Here is a 21,366-nt window from a genome sequence, read left to right on the forward strand (position 1 = left end):
AGGAATGTGGAATAAATGGATATCGATAACAGGGAAGAATGTATCTTCCCAAATCTGTAATAGTCGAGCTATTTCAGAATGAATTATGATGCAAATTTCGAAGCAATAAAACTGTTTAGACTGAGAGGACTTTTAACCCTTTGCACTCGGAAAAGTAATTTGATGCATGATTATTCATCTAATACAGTTTATTTCTTCGAATATATAATTATTTTAATTCTCCCGTTTAGTTAATTTGCATCTTACGATTTTGCAGGCATTTTCAACAATCAAAATTAAATAAATAAATTACTAAAGCATTGAAATGATGCACCGTCTTCAATGGTGAGTGAATGATTTTGCATGCACCGAGTGCAAAAGGTTAATTGTTTGACTTGAATATTGGTTCATTATACGTAATTGAGAGTAATCAGTTTTGCTTTAAATGATACAGAAGCTGATTTCAGTTTATTGAAACAGAAGGACTGCAAAAAAAGACAAGGAAACAGTTTTGTATTTCTTAAAACAGATTTTAAATCTATATTAAAATATACTCTGCATTGAATGTCCTAAAAGAGCCTTTTTCTTTATTTGTCGAGTGCACAGAAATTCCAAATTAAAATATATCACGATGGAAAAATATATTTAATCATTCTTTATTTTCTCTTATATCAAGTGAATACAAATTGTGAAATACTTGATAGAGGCTTTCTATGTCACACTTTCCGAATTATTTGGAAATTTATCAAATACTTTTTGTGTGTTTGTGAAAACATAATAAGTTAGATTGAATGAACATTTAGCATTAGACCTTTCGTATAGGAGAGTAAAGTTTAGAGCACAATTTATCAAAAGAAGTATAAAATTTTAACGCATTCTAACTTTGCTTTGAAACAATACATAAAGATTCATATTTCAGAAAATATTTAGTATCCGGATCGCTCAGTGAGAATATTTGCAGTTTCTTATTTACGTTGTTGAGTGAACATTTAGCATTCGACCTTTCGTATAGGAGAGTAAAGTTTAGAGCACAATTTATCAAAAGAAGTATAAAATTTTAACGCATTCTAACTTTGCTTTGAAACAATACATAAAGATTCATATTTCAGAAAATATTTAGTATCCGGATCGCTCAGTGAGAATATTTGCAGTTTCTTATTTACGTTGTTGAGTGAACATTTAGCATTCGACCTTTCGTATAGGAGAGTAAAGTTTAGAGCACAATTTATCAAAAGAAGTATAAAATTTTAACGCATTCTAACTTTGCTTTGAAACAATACATAAAGATTCATATTTCAGAAAATATTTAGTATCCGGATCGCTCAGTGAGAATATTTGCAGTTTCTTATTTACGTTGTTGAGTGAACATTTAGCATTCGACCTTTCGTATAGGAGAGTAAAGTTTAGAGCACAATTTATCAAAAGAAGTATAAAATTTTAACGCATTCTAACTTTGCTTTGAAACAATACATAAAGATTCATATTTCAGAAAATATTTAGTATCCGGATCGCTCAGTGAGAATATTTGCAGTTTCTTATTTACGTTGTTGAGTGAACATTTAGCATTCGACCTTTCGTATAGGAGAGTAAAGTTTAGAGCACAATTTATCAAAAGAAGTATAAAATTTTAACGCATTCTAACTTTGCTTTGAAACAATACATAAAGATTCATATTTCAGAAAATATTTAGTATCCGGATCGCTCAGTGAGAATATTTGCAGTTTCTTATTTACGTTGTTGAGTGAACATTTAGCATTCGACCTTTCGTATAGGAGAGTAAAGTTTAGAGCACAATTTATCAAAAGAAGTATAAAATTTTAACGCATTCTAACTTTGCTTTGAAACAATACATAAAGATTCATATTTCAGAAAATATTTAGTATCCGGATCGCTCAGTGAGAATATTTGCAGTTTCTTATTTACGTTGTTGAGTGAACATTTGGCATTCGACCTTTCGTATAGGAGAGTCAAGTTTAGAGCACAATTTATCAAAAGAAGTATAAAATTTTAACGCATTCTAACTTTGCTTTGAAACAATACATAAAGATTCATATTTCAGAAAATATTTAGTATCCGGATCGCTCAGTGAGAATATTTGCAGTTTCTTATTTACGTTGTTGAGTGATTTGTGTTGCATCCGGTGAAACCCATTAAACTTATTATTTCTGTATAAGTAATTGCTGTTCTTAAAAATGACGAATTTATATTGTAATTATTAATTAACATTCTTTTTAAATGAGGAAATAATATAATAATAACGAAGACATTATGGTAACCAAATCGGCATAATTCAATTTTAAGATGACGTAAAATCTTTTTCTTCAAATAATAGTTTATTTTCTTCATGGGAAGTGTCAACACTAAAAAGGAAACAACGATGACAAACTTTAAGTACAAAAGATTATTTTGGACATTTTTAAAGAATGTATAAATGTATGTATATGCTAATAGAAAATGTGTCGTAGCCTGCCTTGTAAGCCAAACATTACAAAGGTGTACAAAAAAAATATTTTTTAAGCTTTATGGGATATTTTGATAACTTTTTTGTTTAGGTTGCTAAATCCAAAAATGACTTCCATTTCCCTCCATCACAAACAGTATTTTTCTGCAAAATATGAGGACTTTTATATAAAAGAATAAATGCAATAAAAAATCAATATTTTTTTTATAATTAACCGCACAAAATTTTTATTATAACTGGAAAATAGAGCTAAAGGACTATTTCTTCATGATATATTTGTGTTTACTCTTTTTGCTTATAAAATCATTTTTTTAATGCCGATTCGTACACACTTTCCATTTTCTGTTTCCAACCCTGAGCATTTAAAACAGTAAACTGCTAGCATGAATTTCTTCTCTCGGTACCTGTGCTAGGAGAATGAAACTAAGTCTTATCTTTTCCGTCTTGACCCTTACAATTCAACTCCATATTATATTAAGAAAGGCTTAAATCTCTAACTAGGCCACTAAGCTCGGCCTGAGGAAAAGGGTTGGGATCCTTTCTTAACAGAAAAAAATAGAGTTAAATTCGCCCTAGTATGGTAATGTGCCTCCATACCCACTCCGCTTGTTATTAAGACCTGAAGGCATGTATAGAATTGGTATTTCTGAAGTATGAGGTACTCGAATGGATAACTGAGCCAAGGGGTGAATAAAAAATAAATATTTTTTTGTCATTATAGCGTCTGACATCTACAGAACAGAAATAGCAACCAGTGGTATGGTTTTACTATTCATTCCATATCATAGGAACACCGAAACGAAAAGAGGTTTTCTTATACTTTTAGAGAAAGGAAATTAATAAATGAAATCATTATTGGATATGATTTTTTGACTCGAGAATGGAATATCATTTCAGGTTAAAAAGAAAACATCTGTACTTAACTAAAATAAAAGCAGGAGTTTTGTAAGAAATTCTAAAGTGATGAGAATTTATTAAATATTCTTCCAGATTTCAGGGAGAAAAAAATCCATAAAAAATAGTAAAAAAAATCCTATGCAGCTTTTTATCATTTCTATTTTTTTATAATCTGCAGGGAATTTTTTTTTTACAATCTACAAAAAAAATTGTTTGGAATTTGTCTAACGGAAAAGAAATTTATCCATGACTCATTATTTTGATTGGTCTAAATAAAAGCATTTTCTTGCATTCAAAAGTTTTTTTTCTTTCAAACTTTGATGCCTGTCATTTTAATCCTAAGGGTGTGTGCCAAATTCCATGAGCCAAGCTTGTTGAGCTTTGGAGTCACCTATTCGCATATGGTGCATTAGAGAAAACCCTCATTTCTATTCGTGGATGGATTTAATACAAAATTTGGTATTTATATACAACTCTGAAAGAACTCAAATTTTATTCATTTAGTTCTTTGCTTCTATAAATTAATGTGTTCAAATACTGTCAGACTCGCCGACATATTTCCAAATTGGTCTTGGATTCAGAGAGGGGTAAAATATAGTCATCAATATATTGTGGCAGAAGTTTTTGATGGTTAAAATAATTCCTCCTTATGCACTTCGTACATGAAATAGAAAAAAAGCTTAAACAAAGTTATGGATTTATAAATTTTTATTATATTATATAATTTTGGAAAAATGAGCTATATTTGTTTTGTTCCGAATAAAAGCTTAATTTTTCAATATTTCATAAGTAATTTACTTTAGCATTGTAGTCATAAGGAAAGAAATATCTTTCAAATGAAATATTCCGATGATATGCGGATATTTTATACTAAATGTCACATATCATCGGAAAGTTATACTAAATGTCATAAAGGAGGTTCGAATACAATTTATCTTAAGGAATAAAAATAAATAGAAAATTTTAATATTTTGCTTCTATTCAAGATTTGTTGAGCATTTGTTTGCGAAGTAATAAGTTCTAGAAGGGAGGGAAAATGGAATTCATGAAAAATGAACAGAGAACGATGTATCAAACAAATATTACACTATTTAAAACGAAGCAACATTAATTAAATATTTCCTAATAAATAAATAAACTGAAACACATTAACATTTATAATAATTCTGTTTTATTTTGAAATGGTTCGATTTTATTAGGTGCTTTATTATTAAAGGTATTTTTTAAACATTCTTTTGGTTTCAATAACGAAAAATTAAGCTCGTAAAGCTGATAGATTTATATATACTACATTTAATCCGAAAACTGTAAAAAATCTTCTCTGTATTTATTAATCAGCATAAAGGTTACTATGGACATTTATAGAATTTAGAAGTAGAAGTTATCAGATATCTGAATGTATCTCATTTAGTATTTCCATTTGATTCCTGAATTTTTTGCTCAAAGATTATATATATATATATATATATATATATATATATATATATAAATTTCTTTTTGAACTAGGCAATGGATTTTATTAAATTTGTTTATACTTCATGATGGTTTTCGCGAAAAGAAAGCATTTAATTAAGCGTTCTATTTCCTTATTTTTCGTATATTTATACGTATATTTTGTAGTTGTCTATCGGTTCGTGCATACTGTATTAATACCTAAATATTTGTTGCTTATGTTTTCTTTTTTCCCGTTCGTTGCCGTCATTTGATATCATTTATCTCTCAATAATATGTTATTTAAATCATATTAATATATTTTAGTAAGTATTTAGTAAGGTTAAGAAATAAAATAGAAAAAAAAACGAGAAAAAAACCAAAAGTGAAAAAATGAGAAAAATTAGACTATTTTAATTAGAAAAAAAAAACCTACATTCAATTAAAATATTATTTTAGATAATAGTAGTAAACTACAGAATCGAAAAATTTCTAAAATTTCTTAACATTTTTGCACTACATATAGAATTTTTGAAAACTTTAAGACATAAATAACTTCGAATGGACTACAAATTATAGACATATCGACCGTTCAATAGTAGATCATAATTATTTAAATGCCCGATTATTCAATAGTTTTATATTTTAGTTTAACCTTCCTTAGAATGAAAATTCATGATTTCTATTTTCATTTAATTAGAGATGTATTTAATCTTGAAATAGATTATCCAATGTGGAGAAACAAGGTTTAATATCACATTGATAACATATCGTCCCAAGGAAGAAGGAAAACATAGGGAATAGGAAGGAAAACATAGGGACAAAAGAAAATATAGGGAATTTTTATGGAGCTGATTATACTATACAATGCCTTTACTTTTTCAACAGATATTTATTATTAATGGCAATCTTCAGCTTATCAATGCGGAAGAAAAATCAAGTTGTTCCTTTTGACATGCGCCTGTAATCAACTGTACAAAAACCGTGCGTTTCGCCTTTTCCAATTCTTATGAATTGAAAAATAATTCCAAAAGCTGTTGAATCATACGATTAAAAATACTCATTGATCGCAAAATTTACACAATTTAAAACCCAACCGTATGGAAAAGCGTTTTTGCATCAGCTAACTATGATTATAGCTTGAAGCAAAATTTTGTCCCTCATAAGTAGGAATCGATAATAGGACTCATTCGCACGTGCAATGATTATTTTTGATTTTAACTTTCTGTTTTCCGACCTTGAAAATAAATAGTGCCTCCCCCTCACAGTGTTTGGAAAGATTAAGTGGATAAATCATCTTCCAAAACAAAACGCTATCATTATGAAAACGATAGTTCAAATAACCTCTAACTTCCCACTTAGGCACTTCCTTTTCTTCAGATCCGACTCAACTAGAATCCTTAAAAACATTCTTTCCCCATTCTAGTTCAACACTCCTCTTTCAGAGGGTGGGGTGGAACCACCTGCCTCATTCCGATATTGATGAGGATTCAGAGTGATAAATCCCCGTGTGGATCGTGACATTTTTGCTATTCCAGACACTTATTCTCCCTTCTTTACGTGTAAAGGAAAAACCAGGAGAGCGAATTCGGATCTTCAGTAAGAATGGAAGAATGTGAAAAAGAAAAAAATCATTCAGTTTATTTCTTTCTCCGGCGTCAGTTCTTCGCCAGTAAGTTTTCCCCTTTTAGTTTAAAAAAAAAAATTTTTTTTACAAACACTGGAATGGATTGGGTGGGTGATAAGTAGCGAGGGATATATCAGCAAAGATTTTAAAAGATCATGAATATAGAAGAAGAAAATGGTTTCTAAATGCTGAGAAAGTAAATTTCAGAGATCCATTTACTGGAAGCAATTCTAAAGGAAAATAAGAAATAGCAGTAGGGAGGTTTTATGGAATTCTTATGGAAATCCCGAAGAGAAGTTTATTGAATGGAAAATATTATCTGGAAGAAAAAAAAAATCTCAGTGTTTTGTTAATTCATCACTAGAGCTAACAAAAATCAGTTTCTTTTTAACGAATGATGTATTGTATTCAGTCGCTAAAAAGGACTAACAATGGATTGACTATTTCAGGTTTAGTAATATTATAAATTTAGTTTGAACGTGTTATGTTTTACACTCAAGTATAACATATCCAAAAGCTTATTTGGGATAATGATAGAACACCAAAGAACATAGAAACACATATATATGAGCAATTGAAAATTTACAAAGCATTCCTAAGATGCTTGGATAAATAGCAGACACGTGTTGTACGTAGCACACTTTATTATCCCTTAGCACTCTGTTTCCTCTCAGACGGTGCATCATTTGGGCGTTTTATTTATTTTCAATTTTTATTGTTAAAAACGCCTTTAGAATGGTAAAAAGATGTAGATAATTTTTTTTAAAAATTCGAATTAAAACAATTATGTATAATTTTTTTTCAGAGAAATAAACAAATCTTTGTATTAGGTGAATAATTATGCATCGAATTATTTTACGGATTGCAAAGGGTTAAAATTTAGTCCAATCGTTTATTTTAATACTTTTATCGTTTATTATATATTTTTACAAATATATGCCATTGACTTAAACACACTTAGAATGACAGACTGTTAATGTATCTATACTTGCACACATACAAAATCCTCTTAATACACCTATAAAAATACACCTCTCTACTTATATTCCACCTAGAAACTCATACTAAAAGCTGAAATGCTTTCAACAAGTTTACACAACTATTAAAGCTCAGACACTCTGGACTAACTGCTATTTTCAAAAGAAAAGTTTGATCTACATGTGTCTGAATTTCATGAATTCTTAAATCCTTGTTCTAGAAATCAAATGGATAAAAGCAAATAAGTACTTAACACTGTATTTCCATGAGATCAGCTGGGCCCCACACTTCCATTCCTGATAGCGGTCACACCATACAAGGCCTAACTATTTCAGAAGGCTTTTCCGCCGCATACGCCCATTGGTTCTCCTTTCAATCAATCAAGGAAGTCACTTCACTGGAATTACTACGATAGTTCAAACTTCCAACATGTCGTTTCTTTTGACAACAAATTTGTTAAATTGTTTTCGGAACACTACTTTTTCATGAAAAACAGTACTTCACAATGAAGAGAATAAGGAAAAAGCAATTTTTTTTTATGCCCTATGTTATCAATACAGCAACACCACGTGATTTGCTAGATTAAATATCTCTCTCTATGTCTTTTACACTATCTATGTCTTCCCACACAGACAAGAACAATTGGGGATGCGCCTCGTTATTTTGAACCTTGATCATATGATAGAGTTCAGAACTGATCATGCATTCAATATTCGCCCTTATATGAATCTAGCCTGAGAAAACGGTCTAGTTTGAGATTTGAGGTTGGGGTTTAAGGTTAGTGATCCGATTTCAACCAGAAGATCTGTCGCATACCTGACTTTGGTGCACGTTATCCACATAATGTTTTCGTTTTCTTCTTAGACTAATCAGATGAAATGTTCTGTTTGGGTAATATAGTCTCTTTGATTAAATAAAGAGTCAACACAACTCCTGACAAGTTATAAGTAAGACACAAAACATTTTGAACAAGACTTAATTTTAGCTTAAAACTTGAATAATTCTATTTACGTATAGCATATGAGTAAGAATATTAAGTAACTGATGTTGAGGATTCAAATAACTTCCGCAAGTGTGTTATAAACATTTGTAATAGATGTACCTGTTCAAGTAAGAACCTTTTCATCTTATTACGTCATCTATATCAAAATAACACTTCAAACCAGAACATTAATAAAATAAAATAAAAAACAGCGTACAAACTGATTCAACATCAGTTCAATGAATCAGACTGAATGCAGAGATCCAAATAAATGACATACTTTCTAGAATCAGATTTCGAGTTTAATTTAGATAAATGTCGAATTTGGGGTTATATATGAGCCGTGCTCAATAGAATCTCTTCATTTCGAGCGACAAAATCTGACATTCAATTTTAATTGTACACTATATTAAATTGTTAAAATACTGTATTGTTTTCTTAAATACTCAAAATTCAAATAAGGTTATGCAGAAATATGTTTGCTTTTAAGTTAGAAAAAAAAATTGGGATGCAATTTGAAATATATAATGATTAAGTGTAAATAAGTAATTCAACATTTAACTATATAACAATGTAGTTGATATGAATCAGGCACAAATGCTTTAGTTTTAACTAAATTAACAAATTAGAATGGAAAGAATAAATAAATAAAATACAAGGGAAGGTAAATATTCCACATATTTGGATTACAAAGTAAGTTATAAAACGCGTCCTTTTTCATGGATCGAATTTTGAACACACATTCCTATGACTCCGAAACCAGATTTTAAAAGTGCACATCAACTATTTCATGCGAAATATAATAAAACAAAATATGATTCGAAATGTCATTTTTTGCTAATGATATTTTATTATTATTACGTAACAAAATGTCAGCATGAAAAAAAAATTCTGCAGCGCTAACAAATATATATATATATTCCCTTTCAAGATCAAATATTTTATTGTAAATTATTGACATTCGGATTTTTTTTTTTGCATAAATCATCCTTGAGAAAGAAAATTAGATGCAGCTGATAATTTAAAAAAGACTCAGAAAATTCTTTCATTCTTACTCTCTATATACTCTCGTCCTCAATAGGGATTTAATGTGCATTAAATCCTAATTATTGTATTTCATATCTAGATAGTTATAGTATTTCATATCAGGGTAGTTATAGCATCATACCAAGATAATATTTCATACCAAGATAGTTATAGTATTTCATATTAAGATATAGAATACACGGTTTATGTTTCTGAAATATGATATTTGGTGTAGCGTCATAATGCTTGCTTTCTGCATTTATCAAGATAAAAAGTAATGTGTAAAATGTAAGCGTTTCTGGAAAAATGCTCAAGTTATTAAAGTATCAAATTGCGCATTTTATGAATAATTAGCTATTTATGAATTAGATAAACCAATGTAATATAAACATAGAGCCAATGTAAGATAAACATTGGCTGCATAGCCCAGCTACTCATTTCTTAGATTAGCCACTTACATTCCTTTAAAATTTAAATTAACAAGCATAAAGTAAAACAATGAGTTAGGCTCTAACTTTAAACTAGTAGAGTTTACATCAAGTATTACATTCGATGAATTATTTAAATAATGGAATAAAACTGATGCAGGTCTGAATTCTTATTATCTTATATATATATATATACGTGTGAAGCGAAATATTGTATTTTAATTTAATTTAAATTATAATAAAATATCTTAATTTCTTCTAGTTTGCAACAAGACACATTCATATAATTGGCCTTGATACTGATGCATGGAATCCGGCATCCCTTTCCTACATTTAGGAAAGGAGCATACGGCTTTAATGTAGAAACCCCTACGTTAATAACGGACGCTATTTATGTCGACATTCTGCACTTTCTTGTCACAGGTGAGTCGTAACTTTTCAGCGAATTTCTTACGAGGCCTAAAAAGCACGAAAATCACATAAGAGGATATTGGGAAAGTAAGGAAGATGTTTGATTGATCGAAATTTTACTATTAAGCCAAGGTAATCTTGATCGCATATAATTTAATGTTTTTTAAGTCAGCGTTACCTATTTCTAAAGTTTGCCACAGTATTTATTTTTTATTGGTCCCTTTTCATTTCAGCGATCTGTACCTTTATTATTAACCGTTACGTAGTTAAAGCTGTTGATAAGTAGATGCTCTTTTTTGCCGCAAATGAAACTAAGCACTCCTTTTCTGATCTTTACTATAGAGCGATTTTCTACGGACGTCGGGAACGGTGAACATGATTAGAAACTCCCTATGAACACTATTACGCCTAAAGTATCCTTTTTCCTTTGGCCACATGTTATAGATAAGTTATATTAAATTTCTGTTTCGTACTAATGCGAGCGATTTAGAGATGAATATCTTAGTTTGAAATGGTGAATAGTGGCAAAATGACGAGAAAGACATCTGTTGGCACTCATTTTTCTAAATTACCACACTATACTAGTTGGAAGACGTACGATCCTAGAAAACAGATTCAGCATTTACTAAGCATAAGATTCAGCATAACCAAATTAGGTTTCAGACCTTGAACTTCCTGATTCCGAATACGAGTATTAGCAAGTCTTACTTCAATATTACCGCGATCTCTAATTAATTTTGGGAAAACTAAAAATTAATTTTGCTAACTCGCAAAAAAGAATTATATTTACAACTTATTTACTGTAGTTAAGTTATAGAACTCATCGTTCCTTTTTGTTATCAAATTAATTCACAGTTTAACTGATTATCTATCTATCTAGGGAATTAACTGCACTTCCATAATGAATTTTTTAAGAGTTACTTTCTGATCTCAGGATTATTCAATACTAAGCTTTCAGTTCAGACAGGCCATTCCTAAAGTATTTTCAAATTTTAAAGCTCATGCCAAAGATGCATCTCGAGCGCACATTCATCATGCAAGCTGACAAATGGACCGGAAAAGTTTTCTGATACAAATTTCGAGCCGGAGAAATAAAAGCAACAAAATGCTTGTATGCATTACTCATGCTCGGAGTTGTCTGCTAGAAACCCTGCCATTCGAGAGCCATTACTCTTCCCGAGACTGTTGAGGGCAATTCCTTTTGAACCATTCTTGTTTTCTGTTGCAGCTCGAGTGGAACTTTGCGTCGTACAAGAAAAGATGCACTGCAGCCACTCGAAGATCCTTTGTAAGCTTGCTCTGCTCTACGGAATAAAATAAAATCGCAAAAATGTTTGGAAGGTTATGAGTTGTTGACTTAACGTGAGTCCCCCGACAGTAAGGACAAGTTCTATCCGAAAAGGAGCTTTCAAATTTCATTTTCTTTTCATTTCTTTACCAAAGATTTACTGCTTAATTAGCCCGAGAAAAGAAAGACGAAAGTAAAACAAAAATAAAATATAAAATTTGCTTGAGGGAATATAATGCTTTTACAATAACTGTAGTAGATACTTTATGTTAAACAGTTTACTAATACGATTACTACTCTGATGTAATTACTTCACTATTTACTATGTTACATAAATAATTTGGATAGTAAAATATTTTAGAATAATACAGCCAAGTTATTATTTATGGATATTGTATAAAGAAAGGAGGTATTATATTCTGTACATACACATTACAAAATGATGTTATTACTCCTCTCTCATATCTGGGCAATGTTTCGGAACATTCAAGAACCTTACAAGAATTTAGGATATCAGTGTTGAAATTTTAATGGCTCTAATACGAAAACAAAACAAAAGTTAGATTTTTCACTTTATTTCACTTATTTTCAATAGAAAATACTTACATTATTCTGTTTTTAATTTTATGAAACTTTCGTGCTATGTCTTTAGAGTGAATGCATCATTCGTTCCACTTATTTCTCTTCCAAGAGTCAAGTTAAAATAAACGCGAGCACTAACAAAAATGTCCATATGGCAACAAACTGATCCCTTTTTAAAGGAGCCTTTGAATGAAAGAGACGATATGCGGTGGTGAAATGTGCCTTCAAACCTCCATTAGAATAAGGAGAGAAACATTCTATAATTCGCTAAAAAATAGAAGAGAATGTGTCTAAAGTAACGCACAGAACCTAAATTTCCGTTGTTTTAAAATTTTGGAGATTTCATCTAGCTCGTAATTTTAAAATTAAAATCTAAATAAACATTCGTAATTAAAAAAGTTTTTTCTGAAAAATTTTCACATGTTGATATATAAACAGAGTAAAGATTTATGCTATTCGCTCATATAATTTTGGTATTTCTGTAAGGCAATTCAATGTTAAAATCACTTTTCTAACGATAATATTTTTTTGCTTATAATTTTTAATTTTATCTTATAACTTTAATCTTATGGTTTTATTCAGGAACGAAAAATTCGCCCCTTTAGGTAATTAATAGCGTAGTTAACAGTATAATTATTGTTCAGGATTATTAATAGTATAATTACTGTTAATCTGACTCTTTCATTTCTAAAATCAAAATCAAAACATTAAAATAGAATGGTTCTTTAAACACTTAAGCTCGAGAACATAATTCTTTCTGCTGCCCGAAAGTTGGGGAAATAAGTTTTAAAAAAATGAAGTATTAATTAATGAAAGCTAAAAAATAAATTAATTTATTAAAAAAATATTAATAATTTTTTGATGAAGCCTAAAACATTTCATTATACATTTTTTTGAAATTTAGAAATGTAGGAAAGGCAGCAATATTTTTCTGCGGGACTTCTGTAGCTGCAATCCACAGTTTAAGAAACCCTGTTGTTTAATGCTGGAGTCTCTACTGCTTTGCGATGAAACATCATCTATATTTCAGAATTAAGATGTATTTCATTTGATTTATAAAAGTTACGTTTCATTTTCTCTCTATACGAGGTTACTGCAGGTGAATCCTATTTATCCGAACAACAGTCCCCCACAAATCCAAGCAAACTTACCAAACTCTTCTATGGCCTTAATACAAGAATGCTTGACCTATGAGGAGGGCAGATCATAAGGGTAATCCACATGTGACACTTGATTACTTGACTGTTTCATGCGAATTTTGACATATATGTTCTTTAGTACCTTGAAGTTGCATTATTATTTGCCAAGCATCTCCTCCCCTACGCCCGCCCCAAAAATGGCTAAGTGGGAATAAAGAGATTTTATATCTTTCTGCCATGACTTCAAAGCGTATTAATGCATAAAACTATTTTTTACATCAAATTAAAAAAAATAGCAACAGGTATTAACACATTCAAAATATTTATAACTAATTTTTTTGTTAAAATATTAAACTTATTCAAATGGTTAATCATACTTTTGAAAATACTTTTGGGAATTCCGAAGTTAAGGTATTTCTTTCAGAAATGTTCCTTTTTTTCTTAGTATTAGCACATTTTGATTTGGGAGCTCAGTAATTCGGCTTTAAATAATATCTTTTTAAAAATGTTTGCAATTTCCTTTATTATTTGGTTTAATTAATCTCTTATTTTAGCAATTTGACATCTTTAAACCTCCTAGTTAGCATATTGTATGTCTTTCTGTTAAGATTTCTTTTTAGCTTGCTTGCAATAAACAATATTTGATAAATTTTTATTTCTTATTAAATTGCTATTTATTTTATTACACAAGTTTTTTGAAATCACACACTTATTAAAACGTATTAAAGGGGAATTTTCCTATATTGATAAACTACAGACTTTTGGCTTCTTTTTAACTGCGTAGAATTCAGAATACGCTCATTTTCCCCCCTTTTCACCATTACGAATACTGGATTTTGAGATATTTGGTAAAGCAGTAAAGAAAATTTGGACATTCATCACTCTAAAAATTGTATGCGTGTGAATGTAAGTTACAAAATCTGTACGTAATTGAAAATATTTCTACAAAAGTAATTAATTAACCATAATTTTCTTTAAAAAAATAAGCATTTTTACAAATTTTGTAGAGTATGTGCGTTGCATTTTTCTCTATGAATATGATACCATTGAGCATTAACTGTATTTTTAATTATTAAAATTCTATTTATTTTAGTGGATATTAAAACATCTAACATCAACTATTAAATCAAGAAAATATTAAGTATCTGAGATCAAAGAATGTTTTATCTACTCATAAAATTGCTAACCTCTGAAATTACATTACGTTTAATATATTTAACGTTGTCAGTATCAATTTACAAGCGCCATATTTCTAATACAGCTAATAATATGTTGAAAGTTCTAGAAAGAAAACGCCAAGCAATTCTTGAATACCTTGTGATGAAATTTAGAATGTCTTCTATTGGCAGCTTTATAGTAATAGTTAATCCTTATTAATTAAAGATAATGTTCTTAAAATCTTTTAAGGGATTGAATATAAGAATTCGAAAATAGTACGAAGTATTGTATTTTGCTTTTTCTTATATCTATAGAACAAATAAATGAGGCGAATTCCTGATACAACAGACAATTTTTTTTTGTAAATATTTCCTGGATTACCACGGAGGAATTTCAATGGAAAAGAAAAAAGAGATAATTGATTTACGAAATTTGAGCATGCGTTTGACATCACTGGCCGTTTTGATTGACTATTTCTATGGTTTTGCAAATGATTAAAGCTCAATGTGTTTCCATTTTTTAATCATCTAAAATTATTTTACAGAACAATAAAATCAAGGTCTTATATTTTTAAGTGCGAAATGGGAACATTTTAAAAATACATAACAGTAGCACTACTGCGACTTTATCCAGAAATGTTATTCAGGACACATTGAGCTACTCTGACATGACCTGTAACGCAAGAGTGAATGGGTGGCTATTACCTCGATGTTTCAGATAGAAATTGACTCCTCAAGAGCCGACATCATTATTTTGTGCAGTCACCTTCAGCTTTACACAGGCGGGTGTAATTCGTGTTCTGTTTGAAGGATGTCTGTTTGTCGATAATTTTTTAGGCGATGACGGAGAACAGAAACTGACTTTTAATCGAAGCGTTACTACATAACTCTTTGCGCATGATTTCCATTGAACGCAATGGAGGGATTTTGATAGGATTTGAACCGACGAGGAAATGTGAAGATCCACGTTCACCTCGAAGGGGGATTAACAGTTCAGAGAGGGGGGGGGATAGAAGGTTCAAGGATAAAATTTTCATTATCTTATTGCTCCTTAATGACTGAAGATAAAATAATCATAAGATTAGGTGAATAATTGTCTCATCACACTGAACAACTTTTATATTAAGTTTTACAATTTTTGTCCCATTTTAAAAGTTAAAAATCAATCATTCTACTAGTATATATAAAAACATAACAATATACAGTTTAGAAGTTTCGCATGAAGATTGCTAGTTCTTAAATCCGCAACCTTTTGATTTGTCAGTACGAATCTTAACCAACAGAAAATCTGCACTTAATTAGTTAACTGTAATTGACACGGTAATCCAAATCTTCATTTTAGATCAGCCAATGTATACTTTTCTGTATCTTATAAAAATGAAACCTTAATTGTTCTATTATGATATGTTCGCAAAATTTATTACACAATCATTCGTATTGCATTCGGCATGTACATAAGTCATCACTGGATTTTGATTACATACCGCAAGAGGAACTTTTCAAAATAAATTTCCCAGTTAACTTGTTGAAACAAAATGGAATCTTTAAAAAGGAATTGCCTTCCGACTTGCCCGAAAGTAATATAAGCTTGTGACGAGGTTTAATTAAAAGCACACCTTTATTATTATACCAAATAGTGGAATTATTTAGCTTTTTTCATCAAGAGAAAAAAACTCTCACAGTTCCACTACCAGGGGGTTCTACTGTTTCAAATTCAAAATTTGATTAAAATAATGATCAATTGTTAATTTCTTAAGATAAGGAAACAATATATTAAATATATTACCGCCGAAAGAATTCAAATGTACAAAGTTTCATCAGAAAGCGTATAAACCATTTCCAGCCTATCAAAACGTGAATGTGAAATTGATTACGAAGTTTCAAATTTGCAAACAAGAAAAAATAAAAATAAAATATTATTTACGATTTTACCTTTACTTCTTTAATTCAAATATTAAGATTCTTCAGGGTGAATAAAATATTGCAGAAAGCGATTCATGGATTGGCAAGTATCTGTAAAAGAAAAATTCAATTATATGTAAAAAAAAAAAAAGTTAATGCTTCAATAAGCATACATCGTTCAAGACATAAAAAGAGTCGATATTTTATTATGTAGAATCAGCCGTTAGAACATCATATATTCAAAAATAAAAGATTAAAAAACACAGAATTATATATTTTAAAATTTTATGATGATATGTATGTGTGCTATATAATTTAAGTAAATGCACCACTTAATTTGCAGTTATGATTCTTTTTATAAATTGGTACTTTTTCTATCAAAATACCTGCTCATCATGATCTCTGAACTGAAGTTACAAAACAATAAAGAATTTTATCCCATTTCGTAAATTAATTTACCTCTTAACTCTTTGGGGTTAGGTGGGTTAAAAACTGTCAAGTCTTTTGCTTAGCATTTTATGCATGGTGGAATATATTTCAGCTCAAGTCGAAAAGTTGAAGTTGCTCATAGTCAGACAGTTTAATATTTTATTTAAAACTTTTCATTCAGTTGGCAAAGTTATGAACTAAAGGTAAATGCGTAAAGAAATATGTAAGCGGAAACCAGCAACTTATATGAGATGCAGTGAATTTTTGTCGCTCATTTTATAATACATAATAAAACAGCATGTTTAATAAAAAAATGCAGTAAGTGTTTAATATACATAAATTATAAGCGAATAAATTGTTTTATTACAAAAACAATACATTTTTTGATATTTTATAATAACTTTGAAGCTGTGGTGAGATGATGTATGTCCTATTCTATAAAAATTGATCTACTGAAATATTTTTTCTTATTTTGAGTAAGATTTTATGTTAAATAATCGAAATGAATGTTTTCCCCACATTTTTTTTAGTAAAAAAAATCTGTAACTAGGGTTTTTTTTTAAATCGTAGGCCCAAAGAGTTAATTGCTTTGATTTTTTTACTATCTAATTAGATGATACCCTCTTTTTAGAGAAACACTGCCCTGCCAATTCATCTAAAAATCCATAGAATAGAGGTTTCTTTTGTTCACTATGTATAATGATCTGGAATGAACCCAAAGCTTGAGGCGGTAATATGTTTCAGTACTAATAAATAAATATTCGTTTGGAGAAACTCTGTCGTTGGCTGGAGAAAATAGTTCATTTCTGAGGAGAGTTTCAAATGCACTAATGATGAGTTTGGAGTAATGACATTAACGAAGTCCTTCATTACCGAAGTTATCTGTTAAAATGCATAGCGAGAAGGATCATTCTGAAACTTCTTTATTCAAGAATTTTTAGGAAACTTTATTATCGAGTTTAGAATTTAATAATCTTTTTAAAAAAGCACCATTGTTAGTACATTGAATAATAGAGGTTTTATTATTATTTTCTTCTACCTTTTATTACTAAATTTAATATTAATTATTATAAATATTATAAACTTTTGAAAACTCTTTCTCAAACTCATTATGAGATGGTGCATTTGCTTTAACACAAAATTAATTAAATAAATCAATAAAATATTAACTATATCTTGAAAACTTAACTGAATTGTTACTGAATGGAAACTTATCATCAAATATAAAAGTAGTGTGTTGTTGTCGAGAACATACAAGTGCAAGAAGTGTCAGAATTCTAGAATCAGAAGACATGAATGTAAAATCGATCACAACATTTTATCTTTTCCCGTATGAAACAAATGAATCTAAATAAAAGTGCGCCTAACTTCCTCAACACAGAATGCAAGCTATCACAGTGATATACCGATTTCAACCACTGAATGAAGGCGCGTTCTGTTTCTCGCATATGGCGCCTAGAAAAGTGGTGAAAGTGGAATAGACTGGATTCCTCTGGGTTGTATAAATTATGCATATTTTAGAAGTAAACTATCCATCAAGTTTGCTGCATTTTACAGACAAAGAAGGAAGACTGAATGACGGAGTTACATCAAAATTTTGTGTATTTTTATGTTTATAATACTTTTAATTTCTATATTTAATTCACAGAAATGTAAAAAAGAGGGAACAGATGCTTAGAGAAATATAAGCGGCCTTGATGTATTATAAAATAATTGAAGTTAAAATGGCGTGATGAAACTCTCTTTGAACAGAAATGATTTAAAACATCGTGTTTGGAAAGATGACTCTTAGCTTTGAAATATTGCACGCATGTATTTGCTCAGCTGCTTTCCAAAACATTGGATATTTCAAATACTTGATTTATAGAGATTATTCTACTCTAATGAGGAGTGCCATTCTTGAGGTCATTATTGGGGCAACGCTATCATTGCAATCTATCTGCAATCATGTGCTTTTACATTTCCGAATTTATCTGCCTATATTTTTCTCCACCTTATGAGTTTTAATGAGAAAAAAATGGTTTTTAATCGCCTTTGATTTTTAAATTGATTCTCTTAATGTCGTATCTGCAATCCATCGAGCACTCGCACAATAAAACTTTTTCTTCTGGAAAAATTGTTGAATGCATATTATTCACGTATGGAAGCACTCTTCATTTTTGGTTTCTGAAGCCCTCCGAGCTTTTATGCATGCGTCAAGAGGCGTTTCTTTCGTCAAATAAAGTGGCGAGAGGGAAGATGAGAGGAAGAAATGTTTACATTTAGCAATAGGGTGAGCTCAGAATATGAGTAGTATTATATTAAGAGGCATAACAACCACTCTTCTTTCTGCTTTCATTCATTAGCGAAGTGCTAATTTCGGGATCCTGAAACAGATTGTAGTTTAAAGATTAGAAAACTGGAAAATAAAATTCGAAGGAATTCCTTGTCTTTTAGATTCTATGATATTTATAATAAATCTATCAAGAATATCAAAATGATGCTCTAGTACAAATTGCGTTTTAAATTCGCTACTATAGGGGCAAAGTAAAAACAATAAATCTGTTCCGCCCATATTTATAAAAACTGAAATATGTAGTTCATATATAAATGTAATATTTCCAAAGAGTCAATAGACTTTTATTTAAAATAAAAAATAAATAAATAAAAATGAAAGCTAAAAGCTACATTTGATCAGTTGTTTCTAGAAATAGGTTATATTTTATTAGAGCTGATCATAATTACTAAGGGCATATAAAAGAAAAAAAATTGTAGTGCAAAGCATGTATAAATAACATGACAGCAAAACACAGAGTTTTGTAGCAGTCAAATTTTAGACATAGTTTAGTATAGTTATGCATTATAATCAAATAGATTTGAAGCAATAATCTTGAATAAATGAAGTGCATTGAAGGAAGAAACCATTCCTAGAGAATTGAAATATTGCATTTTAATGCAGCGAAAATGAAAAATTTCTCAAAGATAAGGAAATTATTACATGAAGCGCCAATCATTTTACTGTTAGAAAAGTGCGTTACTTATACTTTTTTATTTTTAATGAAAAAAAAATTATGAACTTATATTTTGAAATTAAAAAAATTATTTTCCTTGTTAAAAAAATAAATATTTAAAAAGGCAGACTTTTATTCTTTGTCTTCTGAATCGGAACTATGTTAGTGCTGAATAGGAAATCCTGTTTTGAATATCAAATTCTAATATGACTGAGGATGTGCATATTTGCATATGAATCAATGGAAAAAAATTAATTTTTTAAATCTTAAATATTCCATTCGAGAACCGGGCTCTAAAATTTTGAAAAAAAAAAAAATAACAAAAATGTCCCCACTTCATTTGGTTTACATTAAAATTATTCTAGCTATAGTTTTGGGTTCACAACAGCTTCCAAATACTTCATTTTCAAACTAATTTATTATATTTAAAATCATTATATTATATATATTCAAAAACTATTTGCTGCATTTAATTTTTCGTAAAGGGTTTAAAATTTTAGAATTTAGGTGCAAAAATGTAATTTTTATCGTTTTACAAACGTATTGTGATATTTTAAATAATAATAAAAAATATTCTGAACAATTCATTAAAGTGAGTGATTCTATACGTTTCGTTTTGATAAAAGTACATTTTTCAACTTTTCACCGATTTAAAATTTTTTAAATAAAATGATGCAAAGTCACCAAAAGAAGATGGTTGCGATTTCAGTTCCATTTACAACCTGTTCAACCAAATAGAGTGTACTATGTTATATCGAATCAATAGATGACGTGTTCATTTCAAACTTTTTAAAATCAAATTTTGGCATTGTGGTTTTAGAGAGAACAGTTGATTCAATGTTATTATCGTTATTCCGTTCCCTGCACTCTGCGAGTTTCAACAACTGGCATTGAAACTTTGAAAAATGAAACACAGCCATCGTTTTAATTGTCAGAATGGATGAAATCTCTTTTGCGAGTATACCATCACTGGAAAGTGCGATAGCTCATATTTTATTACTTAATGTAATCTATTGCATCAACATTTCTCGAGGGATTCTTTAAAGTTCTTTCAGACTTTATAGTTTTGGCAATGAGTAAATCAGCTTTCTCATGCAATCTCCTGTAAATCAGCTTTCGTAAGCAACGTCCCTCATCCATTATGATTATTTTAATGTCCTTTGGCTGATATCTCGAAGCCTGAACCGCATTCAAAAGCTTTATGTCGCAGACTGATTTTTCTTAATGCCGTATTTTGAGTTCGTTTATAAAATTTCGTCGGAGAATGAAAACCCTAAGACCCGGATAGCCCATCAGTCATAGAAAGTATGCGGTCCAACATTTCTTACAGTCAGATATACACCCCCACTCTTGTTTGGGTTTTTCTGACAATATCGATTTTGAGGGTTTCTGTCTTTACTAAAATCCCTTTTATTTAATTCATTTCATTTAATTCAAAATCCACAAAGGCTGATATCTCACCGTTGGGTGGTCATTTACCAATTTGCACAAGAATGCCGCTGGTCCCATCGTCTCTACAACCAAGTATTATAAATTTTGTATGACTGACTTGAAGTATTTTGCTGACTTGAAGTAAGCAAAAGGGATAACTGCAATGGGGTTCGAATTGTTAACTTTTATTTAACATTTAATGGACAGAAAATACGTCATTTAATGAAT

At 29.8% G+C, this 21,366-nt stretch overlaps 1 protein-coding gene across 10 annotated transcripts in view; it reads right to left on the reverse strand.

The window, feature by feature from the left end:
• The window catches only part of LOC129968548 (polypeptide N-acetylgalactosaminyltransferase 13-like), a 342,413-nt gene that overhangs the window by 123,426 nt on the left and 197,621 nt on the right, over window positions 1–21,366 (reverse strand). For 7 of the 10 annotated variants that reach the window (XM_056082551.1, XM_056082554.1, XM_056082558.1 and 4 more), the window contains one exon: window positions 16,319–16,399. The exons of 1 other annotated variant lie outside the window; for it this stretch is intronic. The gene's annotated coding sequence lies outside the window, so the exon portion shown is untranslated. Of the gene's footprint in view, window positions 1–7,622; window positions 7,766–16,318; window positions 16,400–21,366 lie in introns of those variants that run through there. 2 more of the 10 variants (XM_056082555.1, XM_056082557.1) reach the window with 2 other exon arrangements.

The sequence above is a fragment of the Argiope bruennichi genome, chromosome 5 (assembly GCF_947563725.1).
Source record: "Argiope bruennichi chromosome 5, qqArgBrue1.1, whole genome shotgun sequence".
NCBI lineage: Eukaryota > Metazoa > Arthropoda > Arachnida > Araneae > Araneidae > Argiope > Argiope bruennichi.